This window comes from Nicotiana tabacum, chromosome 14, assembly GCF_000715075.1.
Source record: "Nicotiana tabacum cultivar K326 chromosome 14, ASM71507v2, whole genome shotgun sequence".
NCBI lineage: Eukaryota > Viridiplantae > Streptophyta > Magnoliopsida > Solanales > Solanaceae > Nicotiana > Nicotiana tabacum.
In genome coordinates this window covers 1,977,708-1,995,364 of record NC_134093.1, presented here as the reverse complement: position 1 = coordinate 1,995,364, position 17,657 = coordinate 1,977,708, and the positions used below count along the sequence as shown (strand labels likewise).

At 36.7% G+C, this 17,657-nt stretch overlaps 1 pseudogene; it reads left to right on the top strand.

Moving 5' to 3' along the window:
- Positions 1-17,657, top strand: part of LOC142168653 (putative late blight resistance protein homolog R1A-3) — an 88,648-nt pseudogene that overhangs the window by 69,644 nt on the left and 1,347 nt on the right.

The following is a 17,657-nucleotide window of genomic DNA, read 5'->3' as shown; positions in this document are numbered from 1 at the left end:
TGCCAGAGAGGGGGAGGCTAATCAGTGGTAGTCAGGCCCGATTCTATGCTTTTCCTGCTAAGCCAGATGTCGTTTCCTCAGATGCAGTGATCACAAGTATTGTCTTAGTGTTCCATAGGGAGGCTTCTATATTATTTGACCCTAGTTCTACTTATTTGTATGTATCATCGTACTTTACTCATTATTTGGATATGCCCTGTGAGTCCTTAGTTTCACATGTTCGTGTATCTACACCGGTGGGCGATACTATTATTAGTTAGTATGATTGACTTCGATGTAATCTTGGGTATGGATTGGTTGTCTCCATGTCATGCTATTCTGGACAGTCACGCAAAACCCGTGATGTTAGCGATGTCGGGGTTGCCGAAGGTCGAATGGATAGGTTCCCTAGATTATGTTCTATATAAGGTAATTTCTTATTTGAAGGCTCAACGTATGGTTGGGAAGGGGTGTTTGTCATATTTGGCCTTTGTGAGAGATGTTGATGCCTATACTCCTACTATTGATTTAGTACCGGTAGTGTGAGACCTTTCAGATATATTTTCTGCAGACCTGCCGGGTATGCCACCCGACAGGGATATTGATTTCGGTATTGACTTGGTGTCGGGCACTCAGCCCATTTCTATTCCTCTGTATCATATGGCACCAGTTGAATTGAAAGAATTGAAAGAGAAACTTCAGGAACTTCTTGATGAAGGGTTTATTAGGCCTAGTGTGTCTCCTTGGGGTGCACCGGTTCTATTTGTAAAAAGGAAAGATGGTACTATGTGGATGTGCATCGATTATAGGCAATTGAACAAAGTTACAATCAAGAATAAGTACCCTTTGCCGCGTATTGAGGATTTATTTGACCAGCTACAGGGAGCGAAGGTATTCTCCAAAATTGATTTGAGATCCGGGTATCACCAGTTAAAAATTCAGGATTCGGATATTCTAAAAACGGCCTTCCGGACTCGCTATGGTCACTATGAATTTCTCGTGATGTCGTTTGGGCTGACCAACGTCCTAGCAACATTTATGCACTTGATGAATAGTGTATTCTAGCCATATCTTGATTCATTCATCGTTGTATTTATTGATGATATATTGGTGTACTCACGTAGCCATGAGGAGCACGTATGCCAAATTCTCTAAGTATGAGTTATGGCTTAGTTTAGTGGCATTCTTGGGACACATAGTGTCCAGTGAACAAATTAAGGTAGATCCGAAAAAGATAGAGGCAATTCATAATTGGCCCAGGCCATCTTTAGCTACTAAGATTCAAAGTTTTCTCAGCTTGGCCGGTTATTATCGTCGCTTTGTGGATAGTTTCTCGTCTATTGCATCGCCTATGACTAAATTGACCCAGAAAGGTGCTCCGTTCAGATGGTCGGATGAATGTGAAGAGATCTTTCAGAAGCTCATGATAGCTTTGACTACATCCCCAGTATTGGTGTTGCCTATAGGTTCAGGGTCTTATATTGTGTATTGTGATGTGTCGCGTATTGGTCTCGGTGTAGTGTTGATGCAAGACAGTAAGGTGATTTCCTATGCGTCCAGACAATTTAAGGTGCATGAGAAGAACTATATGGTCCACGACCTTGAGTTATCAGCTATTGTTCACGCCTTAAAGATTTGGCGGCAATTTTTGTACGGTGTCCATTGTGAGGTTTATACTGATCACCGGAGTCTACAACATCTATTTAAATAGAAGGATCTTAATTTTTGGCAACGGAGGTGGTTGGAGTTACTTAAGGATTATGATATCACCATTCTCTATCATCCCGGAAAGGCCAATGTGATGGCCGATGCCTTGAGTCGTAAGTCAGAGTGTTTGGGTAGCGTAGCATACTTACCGGTAGCAGAGTGACCTTTAGCCTTGGATGTTCAGGCCTTGGCCAACCAGTTTGTTAGATTGGATATTTTTTAAACGAGTTGAGTTTTGTCTTGTGTGGTTTCTCAATATTTTCTTTATGATCACATCAGAGAACGTCAGTATGATGACCCTCATCTGCTTGTCCTTAAGGACATAGTTCAACACGGTGATTCCAAGGAAGTCACTATTGGGGATGACGGTGTATTACGGATGCAAGGCAGGCTATGTGTGCCTAATGTAGGTGGTTTTCATGATTTGATTCTCCATGAGGCTCATAGTTTGCGGTACTCCATTCATCCAGGTGCCGCGAAGATGTATCAGGATTTGTGGCAGCACTAGTGGTGGAGGCGAATGAAGAAGGATATAGTAGGATTTGTAGCTCGTTGCCTCAACTGTTAGCAGGTAAAGTATGAACATCAGAGGTCGTGAGGATTTCTTTAGAGGTTAGAGGTTCCAGAGTGTAAATGGGATCGGATCATGCTTTAGAGGCCGGTCGGGCGGATTGCATCAGAGGTTAGAGGTTCCGGAGTGGAAATGCGACCGCAAAACTCTTTTGCGATACATTATGCTACTGCAGAACAGGTCTGCAGGCCGCATAGTGACCGCACACTAGGGCAGAAAGTACCTAATTCCTAGGAGCCATTTCGCGGGCCACATGAACATTATGCGGTCGCTTATGCGACCGCAGAGTGTGTTTTAGAGCTTCATTTTTCTAGTTTTATAAACCCGACCCCATTCTCAGAAAACATTATTAGGGGTCATTTTGAAGGGTTTCATCTGATATTTTAGAGAGATGTGAGAGCATCTTAGAGAGAGAAAGTGAAGACCTAGCCATTTGTCTATCAATTCTTGTTCAAGGTTTGAAGATTTTACAAGGATCTTGCTAGGGCTTCAAAGAGGTGCGAATTTCTAACCCTAGTCTTTAATTTCGAGTATGATTATTGGGTGTGAGAGTAATATTTATACATACATGTACCAATAAGGTTTGTGGAAAGATTGTTAGGTTCAAATGGGTAAAGATTGGGCTGAAAATGGTAGAAATTTTCATATATTTTAATTGAAGATTTGAGGGTCGAGTTGATGTCGGAATTTGGTGAAATATTTATGGTTGGACTCGTGGTTGGATGGGCGTTCATAGTTTGTAATTTCTGTCAGGTTTTGAGACATGGGCCTTACGGGCAAAATTTGAGTGCAATTTCAGATTTTGTTGTAAAATTAGTATTTTCATATGGAACTAATTCCTATAATTTTTGTTTTGACTAAATCGAATTATTTGCGGCTAGATTTGAGGCATTTGGAGGTCGATTCGCGAGGCAAAGGCATTGCAGAATAAATTATTAGATGATTTGAGGTAAGTAACAGTTCGAAATTTGGTCCTGAGTGTATAAATCCCCGAATTTTGTGATATGTGATTGGCTTTGAGGTCACACACATGCTAGGTGATGAGCGTATAGGCGTGCACCATCGAAATTGTGATTTGGTCATTTCCATGGAAGTGTGTAGTTGAATAATCCGTTTATATCCGTACATTTTTCACGTATTAGAGAAATCGAACTATAAATCATGTTTAAACCATGTGTTAATGATGTAAGGACCCACATATATCGTGTACATGTTGAATTATATGCTAAATTACTATTTTATACTCAGTCACAATTTTACTTGCATATTACATCTCAGTTTTTATTGTTCATTATTGATGTATCATATCATTACTGTTTGGGTTGAGTGAGGCTGATGGCCTAATTGTGAGGATATTTTTGGGATCGGGCTGCACGCCGCAGCATGTTTCATTGATATATGCCATGATTGTCTTGTTATAGCGTTTGGGCTGAAGGAGCCCCTCCGGAATATGTACATACCCCCAGTGAGCGCAGGTACCTACTAAGTGCGAATGTCGAGTGTTGAGTGATTGAGAGGAATGAGTGAATGTAAGGAAAGAGTGATTGTGAGGTTGGAGTGAATGGGAGGACTGAGTGACTGTTGCTTTGAGAGGATGCATTGATTTCATTGTTGTTACACTTCAGCTGTCATATATCACTGTTTTGGAAATTTCTAAAAGATATTATATCCTTTTTCAATCGAACTTGATATGAAATTACTGTTGAGTTTTAAATGTTGAACATGAAAACATGCCTGCCTATCTTCTTATGTTGGAAATTACTGTAATTGGACTTAGCCGTGAAGTTCTTCACTATCCTCAGCTCTTAATTTATTATTCTTACTTGCTGAGTTGGTTGCACTCACACTACACCCTGCACCTTGTGTGCAGATCCAGGTATGTTCGGACATAACGGTTGCTAGATTTTCGAAGCTTTATCCGTTGGAGACTATCGAGGTAGTTTCTTGACGTCCGCAGACCTTGACTCTCGTTCCTTTTAGTTTTTGTACTGATCTATGTTTTTATATAGTGTTTTATCACTCAGACATTGTTATCGTTTAGATTCTCATGTAATCTGTGACACCGGGTTTTGGGAGTGTTATATCGGTATTTGCAAGATTTTTGCATTGTATTTAAATATTATATTTTCAAACTTAAAGGAAATCGTAATTTACAGAGGTTGTTGGTTTGCCTAGTATTAAGTTAGGCGCCATCACGACAAGTGTGATTTTTGGGTTGTGACAAGAATATGCATACTTGGTCACTTGTGAATATACTTGCTCACTTGTGATTTATTTAACACTACATGTAGGTCAATAATCCAAACAACGGTGTTAATCAATTTTTGAAAGATATATCTTGGGGATCTGCACCTACTGTTACAACTATGTCTAAGTATTTTGTGAATGGTTACAAATTTCACACCGAGGAATGCTCAAAGTATAAAAAAAATTTAATAACAGTGGGGTGTGTGTCAAAGGTGGTGAAGGCAACAAGGATGGGGAAAATGATTATTATGGTGTGGTCAAAGAGATTCTAGAATTATCACATTCAGGTTGGCCAAATAAGAAGATCATACTTTTCTGATACAGGTGGTTTGACTCAACACCTAGAAGATGTACTAATGTACACTCGCAGTACAACATAATTGAGGTTAATAAAAAGAGGGAGTAAGATCGCTATGATCCTTTTATAATTACAGAAAAAGTTAGGCAAGTGTATTATGCTCCGTATCCATTGCGGAGGGATAAGGCTGATTGGTTGGTTGTAATCAAAACTAAGCATGTTGGTAAGGTGAAAGTTGAATATGTGCTAGATGTTGCTTACAAAAATGATACCTCAAGTGTTAACCAAATGGTGGATGATTAGTTAGAAAATGACTTGGAGCATCCTCAACGCATATTAGAAGAAGTTGATATGGAGTAAATAAAAATCATAGAAAATGAGGACGAAGAATCACCTAATTAAAATGAAATAAGTGAAGAGGAAGAATATTATATTCTCAATTCTAATATTTTCTTTAATTTATGTAGATTACCGATAGGGGTCGAGGTAGGTCTAGGAAGAATAAGAGGACTATTGATCATGATGACGGTGTTACACCCTCGCTTCCTTCCACTCCACACTTGCATCGCTCTACTGCTGATGGCCGGTAGCAATCTTCTAGGCACACATATTTTCCACCACATCCATCTACTCATCAGACTACCTAACATTCTCCCTCCAACAGTATCCTTACCATTCTCCACCACAGGGCTATACCTTGCTTGCTGCACATGATCCTGTATATAGTTACATTGTTCCATTGAGTCATCAGTCACAAGGTCATGTGTTGATATGCCCGTCATCTTCTCCATTTTCTTCATCACCAGCTGGATCACATCCATCTAGATTTCAGCCAGCCGGATCGCAACAGGGGCCTAGATCGCAGCAGGGGTCTAGATCGCAGCAAGGGTGTGGATCGCATCCATCTTCATCAGCGACCCCGTCTCCCTCTCCACGGAGTTCGTCTCCGAGCATTTCTAGACTTTGCCTTCGGGATAGTAGCACTGATCCAGTTCCTCCCCTTATACGCACGCTTCCGATTCATCAAAGGAAGATGATCCAGAGGAAGTGCGGTATGATCATTATCATACGATGATCATCAGGCAATGGGTAAGATTTATTTATTACTTCTTTTCTTTTGTTGAATTATAATTACTGAAACTCTTGGCCGGTTGTATGATGCACCTTATGCGACTTGGAGTGACTTTCCACCGGAGCTCGTGGAGCAAATTTCAACCAATTTAAGGTTTTAATACAATTCTTATTTGGGGAGAGAATCTCGGCTGAAATCACAACTTGAATCAAGAAAAAGCCAATTAATTAATCTATCATGAGATCCCCACTATATATTTTTAATTATATCCAAACTAGAATTCCCCCACTATATATTTTTAATTATATCCAAACTAGAATTCCCCCACTATATTAACAGTGGCTATTGATGGATACAAAGGACATTGATACATTCATACATTCTCACATTCAAATTTTATTGAGATTTACATAACCTCTAGCAAATATTATCATTTTTTGGACTTTGGTATTGATTCATCATGTTCTCTTATCAATCATTTTCTACTCAATTTGAGTTTGTATTCTTTACTTTTTACAGTTAATATTCGATATATCTTTACTTATTTTTCCGATTTGTACCAAGTTATATCATGTATCCTTAGAACTATGTATAAATACAACTTTATCCATTTTCGGGTAAAGGATAATATGGGTGGATAACTGTTTTCTTTTATCTATTTTGCCACCACTACTTCCTGGTGATAGATTTTGCAGATTTGATCGCCTTGTTTGTGTTCCATAGAGCTTGAAGGCTACGAACATCAGCCAACTCAATTAGTACAACCTCACGCTCATTATAGAATTTAGAGTTAATACCCTAAAATTTACCTAAACTATATAACTTTTGTCAGTTACGCACCTAAACTATGACTTGTCCCCGAAAATCTCTTGAATTATATCCCCTTCATAATAAAACCCCCTCGTCGCGTTCTTACTAGTGTATGTAATACACTCTCTAAATTATTTTTAAATTTACAATCTACATGAATATTTGTTTATCTTAATCTAAAAATGAGAAAGATAAGAAATAAAATCAGAAATAATAAGAGAGAGAATTTCAAATGGATTCAAACGAAGAAAGGTAAAAATATGGAGAAGAAAGGTAAAGAAAAATGAGGAAGGAAGGTGAAATATAAAGAAAAAGAGGAGAAAATAAAAAGAAATATAAATTTTAAAAAGGACTAATTAGTTGTTAGACACGTCATTTTAATGGCTTTTTTAGCATTCACGCGCTCTTGTGCGATTTATTACACCACGTAAGCGACGAGGGGATTTATTACAAAGGAGGATATAGTTCAGGGGGTTTCGGGAATAGGCGATATTTAGGTAGGCACCTGACAAAAGTTAAATAGTTTAGGTGAATTTTAGGCGGATTATAATATATACTCACGAAACATTCTAACTTCGCGAGAAAATTTTAAAATAACACAGAATGATAAGTAAGCATTAGCTCTCTTTCAAACCATAAGGGTCACTATTGTACAATGTACGATGTATCCTGAATTAAGCTCATGTTTGGCCATACATTTTGGCTTCAATTTTTCAAAAATAAATTAAAAATATTGTTTGTTTATGAAATATGATTATGTTTTTGGAGAAATACTTTTTAAAAAATTAATTTTTGGGTGAAAATTTATCTTCCACTCACAAAACGTCAACTTTTCTTCAAATAAAATACATGTCCAAACACAACTTCAACTTTCAAAAACTATCTTTCAACATAATCTAATTTTTTTTTCAAGTTTCAATCAAATTAATGTCCAAACGCTAGCTTAAGATTGCTTGATAAATATTTGAAAATATATATTTATCAAACTTTGTTTGGGCTATTTAATTTTAAGTAGTAGTGGTCCAACAATAAGCATATTTGGAAGCTATGTTTGTGTGCTAATGTATACTATGCGATAGTGAAGATGGTTGGACCTCCAACCAACTTCAATTTCCCGATCACTTCAATTGCTAAGTCATAGAAGAAATTAGGATTTTAGTTAGAACACCAAAAAATTTCCAAACTTTTTGAGCTGACATGAGTATTGAAACGATATTTTGAATAATAAAAAATAGGTGCAACGCTGACCTAAGTTAGCAAAATCATATAAGACACTAGTCCTAACACGAGATGTATAATAGTATTCTAAGGCCGTCCTCATACGTAATAATTACTCTATGAGTTTCAATTTATGTGAACTTATTTGATTGGGTACGAAGTTTAAGAAAAAATGAAGACTTTTAAAATGTATAATCCTAAATAATTCAAAAGGGGCCAAGAGTATTTGTATGGTTATAAAAACTTCTCATTAAGGGTAAAATGGGTAAAATAAAGAGTTTACAAATTTAAAAATAAATTAATTTTTTTATACATAAAAAAAATAAGTTCAAATAAAGTAGGACAGTACTTAATTAAACAATAAATTGTTGTTTACCTATCAATACCCTTAATAAGTTAGTAATCTAAAGGCCGTTCCCGTAATTCCACCGCACCGATCGAGAAAGTTCATGTCCTTTTCCACTCAGGCGGCTGTTACAATATCACTTTTAATTAATTAAGCAATAATTGCTGTTTACCTACCATTAATTAATCAATAACGCAATAATTCAGAGCACCTTTCAGTCTATTTGTGTCATTAAAAACTCGAATTATGATTTGATCTCCTCACTTATCATCTCACAGCACCTTGTGGCAACGTTTTGATCATTGAGGTAACTTTTAATTTGCTGTTCCATAATTAATTTTCATTGTTTCTAAGGTTCTTAGAAAATTTTCAATGTTATATGGTGATCTTAATATTCGCTAATTAGACAAGTCCTTGATAATTTGGTTGATCTGAGCATTTCTATCACCTTTTTAAATCATTCTTTTATCACCATAAATATATATATTTTAAGATTTTAATTACAATTGTAAAGTTTAATTATTATCTTTTTTCGCTCATTTTTAGGATTAAATCATATATTGAAGATACAAGAAAACAGGCGAAAAAAAAATAAAAGATAAAAGATAAAAGCAGACTGATTGATTGTTAAACTTGAGTAGACTTCTTTCTCAAATCTCTAAGTTGGTTTCACTTGATATCTGTAAGTTCTTCAATTGCTAGTAACAACTACATGAATCCATTTTGCTTTTTTCTACCTTGATAACAATTATTATAAAATGTCTTAGTTTTGAAAATTATTTTTTTCCTTCAATTTGATATATATTAGACTAGCCATAGAATATTGGAGGATACCCACATAGCTTTCTTCTTCTTCGTCTGTTTCTTCTACTTTTTTCCGGAAAATGGCCAAATATATATAGCCATGTATTATAAGAAAAAGTTTAAATGTAATCCGAGTTATACTTTGAGTCCATATATACCTCTGTTATTATACTATTGGTTCAAATATACTCATTTTTCGTTAAGTTTGTCCAAAGTGGATATCCAATCCTATGTGACACTGACATTTGATGAGGTAGATGTCACATGGCTTGCCACCTCAGCGCCCTAACCCATTTTACCCCTCCCTCCTAATTTTTTTTTCACCACTACAATTTCCTTCCCTTACACCACTATTGTCACCGTTACCGCTACCATGAAAAATATTGTATTTTAAATTTTTAGTGTTTTATATATAGATTAGGGGTGTTGATGTGGCATGCCATATGGCATCCGCCTCATCAAATATCAGCGCCACGTAGGATAGGATGTGCACCTTGGACAAACTTAACAAAAGGAGTATATTTGAACTAATAATATTACGACAGGAGTATATTTGGACCCAAAGATAACAAAAGGTATATTAAATCTTTTTTCATAGTACATAGATATATTTGGCCCTTTGCCTCTCTTTTGTGTGTGTTGTGGGGGGGGGGGGAGGGGAGGACCCCTTGGGAGTGGGAAAGGAGGTAGGGGCATTGTGTAAATAATTTTTTTGAGGCCTTTAAACTAGGTGTCATTAACAATAATTTTAAAAGAGTCACTTATAGCAAATATTTGAAACTTGAGTCACCTTTTCATAAATGTAAAGAATGTGTATAATCTTTCAGAAGCTTTATAGTGTCATAGTAGTATTGAATGAGAGTTTTGATCAATATTATCCTTTATCTCTGAGGTTGTTTATTTTTGTCCCTTCCTTGAACATCTTTAACCCTTTAAATATGTTAGAGTAGAGTATATTTAGTCTCACTAACAGAAACTGTCCAAAATCTTAACAGCACTACCTTGTGTTACTCATGTAACACTGTAAGAAGAAGACCAACAGTAAAAAGAAAAAAGCCAATCCCAAATCCCCCAACTCATTCACCAAAAAGAGCTTCTTGAATATCCCTACTTCCTTGAAGAAAAGCCATTCCTTCCACTGTTCTCCAAAATGAAAAAAAGGATTGTGTCTAACACTCAAAGCAATAATTTAAAGCTCAACAGGACAAGAAATTGTTCCCGTTTTTCCTTTATTTGGAAAATAATCTTACCCTATTTCTGACCAGTTTCCAAGAAAATGTGTTTAGTGCAGCCTTTTTGTATACTTCCAAAACTCCTTAAAAATGTCTCACATATAAAACCCAAATGAGTAAAACTACAAAATCGTAGTTTCGAACAGCAATCACAATGGAGAGCAAATCAAATTAGGTTTTGAAATATGGAGATCAAAATCAATTTTCAAAATGTAGAAACCAAAACTAATTCCAAGATCAATTATGGGGTTGGTTTCGGCACTCACCGTCTTTTTAATTTACTTATCGAAAATGTTTTATAAACCAACACCCACTAATAGTATAAAGCTGATAAATTTGAGATCTTAAAAGTTTCTAGTACACAGCTGATAAATTTGAGAATTTAAAGTTGAAACTTTTACTTTTAAAAATTCATATGATTTTTTCAAAAAGAAAAGTTGAAATTTGAAAAAATAGAGTTGTCGGGATCACTTCTAGATATATTATTGAAGCAAACGAATAATCAGATTGGAAACTGGCGCAGAAGAGGATATTTTCAAGGTTAAAATTTTAGAAAACATTACCTAAAAATGAGGAATTAAAGTGATAATTTGCGTTACCCAATAAAAGGAGAAGAAACGTTTTACTTTAGAGCGAAAGATTTGCTTCATGAATCAGAGTTGGTAACACCGTTAGTTTTATAACACATTCTATCACTGAGACTAAAGGTGCTCTACTTTAGTATACTTAAGGGATTAAATATGCTCAAGGTTATATTTGAGGGACAAAAATAAACCTACGCTCAAAGATAAGGGACAATATTGGTCAAAACTCTATTGATAGACATGAATATAAACTAGTCTCATCGTTTCAATTTATATGAATTTATTTGATTGAGTATAAAGTTTAATAAAAAAAAGGAAGATTTTTGGAACTCGTGGTCTTAAATATGCCATAACATTTGTGTGGCTATAAGACTTTTGAAACTTATGGTTCCAACTTTCAGACCTGCGATAACATTTGTGTGACTATGAATGTTTTTTATTAAAGGTAAAATGGGAAGTCGAAGTTAAACTGTCACGACCAAAATCCAACTAATCGTGATGACACCTAACCCAACCCGCTAGGTAAGCAACTTTCAACTATCTAATAACAATAACAATTATTAAAGTAATTTAAGTAAATAATTATCTTAATCTTATACATTCCTCAAGAACTGATAGTACAAATCATGAGCTTCTAAGAATAGAGTATACAAAGAGGAAATGAAATAATTACATAGTCTGTTTGAATAGTACATAAATAGAGTTTTTATAAATCTAAGGCTACCATGAACAAGAGGCAGCTACAACAAGAACGCAGATACATCTTCAAATCCGACAACCATCGAGCAGAGCAACAACAAAAACCAACATTTGCACGCAATGTGCAGAAGTATAGTATCAGTACAACTGACCTCATGTACTGAGTAAGTAACAAACCTAACCTTAGGTTGAAAGCAGTGACGAGCTTTTACCAAGGTCGGATCCAAAACCAATAGTTCACCACAGTCCATAACAACGTAAAGCAAATAATATAAGAAGTAACTCAGAAATAAAATACTCAGCTAAATCATGATTTCTAAAAATAGTTCTTCCCTTTCAAGTACATTAGTGAAAAACCCAAATCGTTTACCAAAATTTCCAAAAATATGAATAAATTTGAAGGCAATAATTTTTTTCAAAATCCTTTCAATAATAAATGAGATGCTTTATTTTCTTTCCAAATAACCCGTGTAAAAACAAATGCATCACTATACCCATCTGTCAACATGTGTGAGAAATCATGAATGATGTGATACTATACATCATGAGAAAAATACATCGTTATGCTTGTATGTCATGTGTGCATGTCAATGCGAAGCAACTAAGTGATAAAAATTATATGCATAAATTATATGCATACTCCAAGAGTATCATTTCACTTGGTCCTCCCAATCACTCAGTCCTCCCAATCGCTCAGCACTCGCACTCGGCACTTGCACTCAGTAGGTACCTACGCTTACTGGGGGTGTGTACAGACTCCGGAGGGGCTCCTTCAGCCCAAGCGCTATAATTTGCACGGACAACTCACATGCTGCACGAATAACTCACGTGCTATAATAATATCTGGATCCGCACGGCCAACTCACGTGTTGCACGGCCAACTCACGTACTATAGTATAATATAAGGACCCGCACGGACAACTCACGTGCTACACGACCAACTCACGTGCTATAGTATAATTTAAGGATCTGCACGGCCAACTCACGTGCTGTAATATAATATAAGGACCCGCACGGATAACTCACGTGCTACACGACCAACTCACGTGCTACACGACCAACTCATGTGCTACATGACCAACTCACGTGCTATAGTATAATTTAAGGATCTGCACGGCCAACTCACGTGCTGTAATAAAAATATCTGGATCCGCACGGATAACTCACATGCTATAATAAGCCAATCTGGCATGCTGCGGCGTGCAGCCCGATCCCATAATTATCCTCACAATCAGGCTACCAGCCTCACTCAGTCATCAATCTCTCAAGTCTCTCTCTCATGGGCTCACAATATCATGAAAATAGTCCAAAAATGATGATATGATGTATCAATAATTAACAACAATGATTGAGATATGATATGTAATGATATGAATATGACTGAGTATGAATTTTAAATTTAAAATAAATAATTCACAGCAATATGACCTCTGTGGGTCCCAATAATACTAGCACATAGCCTCAATATGATTTTTAATATGCTTTTCAGCTCAATTTCTTTAACACATAAAATCGCATGAAAAATGCCAAGATTATTTAACTACAAAATTCTACAAAAATAATTATGTCACAATTTCTATAGTGAACGCCCACACGCCCGTCACCTAGCATGTGCGTTACCTTCCAACAAATCACATAATACATATATTCAGGGTTCATACCCTCAACTCCAAGATTAGAAGAGTTACTTACCTAGAACAAGCCAAATCCAATGTCGAGCAAGCTAAGCAATGCTCCAGAAACTCCGTTCTGCGCGTATCAATTTCCAAACGGCTCGAATCTAGTCACAATTAATTTGATTCAGCTCACAAAAATTATAGAAATTATAGAAATTAATTCCATATCAAAATACTAATATTTTCCAAAAATCCGAAATTTCGCCCCAAATATCACCCGTGGATCCCACGTCTCGGAATCCAATAAAACTCACAAAATCTGAACCCCCAGTCAATCACGAGTCCAACCATACCAAAATTACTCAAATCCGGCCACAACTCGGCCTTCAAATCCTCAATTAAAGTCTATGAAGTTTTCTACTATTTTCAACCCAAAACACTAATTTGTTGATAAAAATAATAATAGATTCGTGTAATTTAACCAAAACCGAGTTAGAAACACTTACCCCAATCCATATGGTGAAAATCACCTCAAAAATCGCTTCAATCTGATCTCCATAGCTCCAAATGTGTTAAAATGGCTGAAACCTCAAAATATATCTTCTGTCTAGGCATTTACTCTTTGCAATCGCGAAGCACAAAATTTTTCAGCCCCAACATTGCTCTCCGCGATAGCGGAAAATGCATCGCGATCGTGAAGAACAAACTCCCCAACTCTTCTAGACAAACTCTAGTATAATGGTCATAACATTTTGTACAAAACTCCAAATTGCAAATGGTTTAACTTTCTGAAAACAAGACACCAAGAGCTATAACTTTTTTTTGTTGCTCATCTCCCAATTCCTTATAGATTGCTAGATATAAGCTTCCAAAGTCAGCCATGTGCAACAGAGATTTCCAAACTCTTCCCACATAGCCTATAGTGTATCCACCATAACTTTTTGTACACAACTCCAAATAACAATTGCTTTACATTTCTGAAAACTAGACATCAAGGGCTACAACTTTTATTTTTGGTTCATCTCCAAATTCCGAAAGGGATTCCGCAATCGCGATTCACAAGATTCCAAACTGTTGTTTGCTCTTCGCGAACGCGACCAAATATTCGCGATCGCGATGCACACCTCTGTAGGAAGAAACCAGCAATTAAAAATGGCCTAGAAATGGGCCGAAACAACCCCTAAACTCACCCAAGCCCCCTCGGGACCTCAACTAAATATACCAACAAGTCCTAAAATATCATACGAACTTAGTCGAAGCCTCGAATCACATCAAACAACGCTAAAACCACGAATCGCACCTCAATTCAAGCTTAATAAACTTTGAAACTTCCAATTTCTACAAATGACGCCGGAACCTATCAAATCACGTCCGATTGATAATCAAATTTTGCACACAAGTCATAAATGATATAACGGAGCTATGAAAATTTTCAGAACTGAATTCCGACCCCGTTATCAAAAAGTCAACCCCCGGTCAAACTTTCCAAAAATTCGACTTTCGCCATTTTAAGCCTAATTCCACTACGGACCTCCAAAAAAAAATTCGGACACGCTCCTAAGTCCAAAATCACCATACGGAGCTATTGGAATTATCATAATTCAATTCCGAGGTCGTTTATATATAAGTGAATATCCGGTCAACTTTTCTTAAGATTTCAATTTTGAGACTAAGTGTCTCATTTCACTACGAAATCCTTCCGGACCCGAACCAACTAACCCGATAAGTCATAAATCAACTGTAAGGCATAAATTTAGCAGTAAATAGAAGAACAGGGCTGCAATACTCAAAATGATCGGTCGGGTCGTTACATAAACTATTTTCAAATTTAGAAAAAAAGATCATTCTTTTTTAAACGGATTAAAAATGAAATATGTTCATATAAACTGGAACGAAGGAAGTACTTCATTGTGAAAATTAATATGACAAGAGTTTAGTGAACTTGCAGGTGTTTTCTACTTTATCTACGGAAGATGTCTGACAAGAGTTTGGAGATTAGACCCTGCTTGGTGGCTAAGCCATCTAAACATCTGCAAAATCGGCATAGCGACCCTATGAATGATGAGGAGATAGTTGGTTTTGAGAATGACAGTGAAAGAATAATTAAGCGTCTGAATGGAGGAAAAAAGGAGCTAGACGTCATTCCAATTGTTGGGATGGCTGGACAAGGTAAAACAACTTTTGCTAGAAAGTTGTATAACAATGAAAACATTGTTTACCATTTTTATGTTCGATCATGGTGCATCATTTCCCAAACATATAATCGACAAGAGTTATTACAAGAGATTTTCAATCAAGTTACCGGTTCCAAGGGAAAGGTAGATGAGGTTGGCGAACTTGCTGACATGTTGAGGAAAAGATTAATTGGCTGGAGATATCTGATTGTCTTGGATGATATGTGGGATATTAAAGCGTGGGAAGATTTAAGATTATCTTTCCCAAATTGTGACACAGGAAGTAGAATAATAGTAACAACCCGACTTGAGGAAGTAGGCAAGCAGGTCAAGCATGATACCGATCCTTATTCTCTCCCATTCCTCACACGCGATGAGAGTCTAAAGTTGTTGCAGAAAAAAGTGTTTCAAAAGGAAGCTTGCCCACCTGAACTACAAGATGTCAGCCTAGCAGTTGCAAAAAGATGCAAAGGACTGCCTCTAGTGATTCTCTTGGTAGCTGGAATAATCAAAAGGAAGAAAATGGAAGAATCTTGGTGGCATGAGGTTAGAAATGCTCTACTTTCGTATCTAGGTGAGGCTGAAGGATATAGTTTTTCGACTATGCAGTTAAGTTATGATAATTTACCCGATTCTTTAAAACCTTGCCTCCTTTATATGGGGATGTTTCCTGAGGACGCGAGAATTCCAGTTTCTAAATTGATAGGTTTATGGATAGCGGAAGGCTTCGTGCAGAACATTGAGTCTGAGAGATTAATGGAAGAGGCAGCTGAAGGTTACTTGATGGATCTCATTAGCAGTAATGTGGTGATAGTTGAGAGCAGAAAATACAACGGTAAAGTCAAATACTGCCAGGTTCATGATGTCGTACTTCACTTTTGCTTGGAGAAAAGCAGAGAAGAAAAATTTATGTTTGCAGTGAAGGGGAATTATAGCGACTTTCAACCTTCCGGTTGGAAGGAAACTCGACTGAGCATCAAATTAACTAAAGAGCTTTCCAAGATTGAATTGCTCACAGCGGAGCCTTTCCACCAACATTTAAGGTCACTGATAACAAATGATGGAGGGGAATATTCAGTATGGAACCCCTTCCCTCATATTAGTAAATTGGGATTTCTTAAGGTGTTGGATTTGAGTTCTCAAGAAGTGGTTCCTTTGTCGTCAGCTACACTGCATCCACTAATTTGTCTAAAGTACCTCGCAGTTAGGACAGATCAATTTGATTTCCATCCGGAATCACATCTACGCCATCTTGAAACTTTAATTGTTCTTGCTTCCAAGAGGGTAGTGTTACCTCCGATTTTTTGGAAAATGGAAAAATTAAGGCATGTTTATATTGGTGGTGTTGTTTTTGATTTGGAAAACAATAAGCAAGGGATCTTTGAAGAATCCTCTAAATTGGAAAATTTGAGGATATTAAGGCATGTTCGTTATCCAATTAACGATGGTGAATGCATGGATGTCTTATTACGGAGGTGTCCTAACGTTCAAAAACTTTGGCTCACTATCTCTAGCAGTGAACTTCCCAAAGAGATTTGTACTTTCAGTCCCAAACTAGAGAGTCTTACTCAGCTGCAATTACTTGACCTTTTCTTTGAGGGTAGGAGATTTAGTATACCTGAGTTACATTTTCCTTCAAACCTAAAGAAGTTGAAACTTGAAGGGCCTCATATAGTAAGCGCAGCTCCCTTGATTGCGGGACTACCAAATCTAGAGTATCTCCAATTACAGGATTGGGGAACTAAGTCGGAAGAGTGGAGCCTCAAAGATATCAAGTTCAATAAACTTAAGTTGTTGAAACTGGTGTTGTTAGGTATCTCAAGGTTGGATGACCCAGAGGAATCTTTTCCTAAGCTTGAAACGCTTGTTATAAGAATGTGTCACAAGCTTGAGGAGATTCCCCCTAGCTTTGCAGATATTGAAACATTGAAACAGATTAAGTTGATTGGGCGCAGGCCACAAACTCTGGAGCCTTCAGCTGTGAAACTTAAGGAAGACATCGAAGAGATTGAAGGATGCAGCCGTCTTAACCTCATTATGGACGTAAGTAGAAACAAACTCCTACGTAATGTTTTTGAATATCAACGTGCATCTAATGTACAAACAATATGTTCGATACAGGTTTGGATCAGTAAGCACAGTAGCCGGCAGCTACGACTTCAAGCACAAGCTCGTCTACTGAACATGGTATTGTTTCAGTTTTTTGTTGTTCCTTCTTTTTTTTTAATTAAATTAGATGCTTGCTTTCTCTAATTTCTCCCTGTCGTCATGCTAATGAGGATGTTTTTGAATTTGAAAAT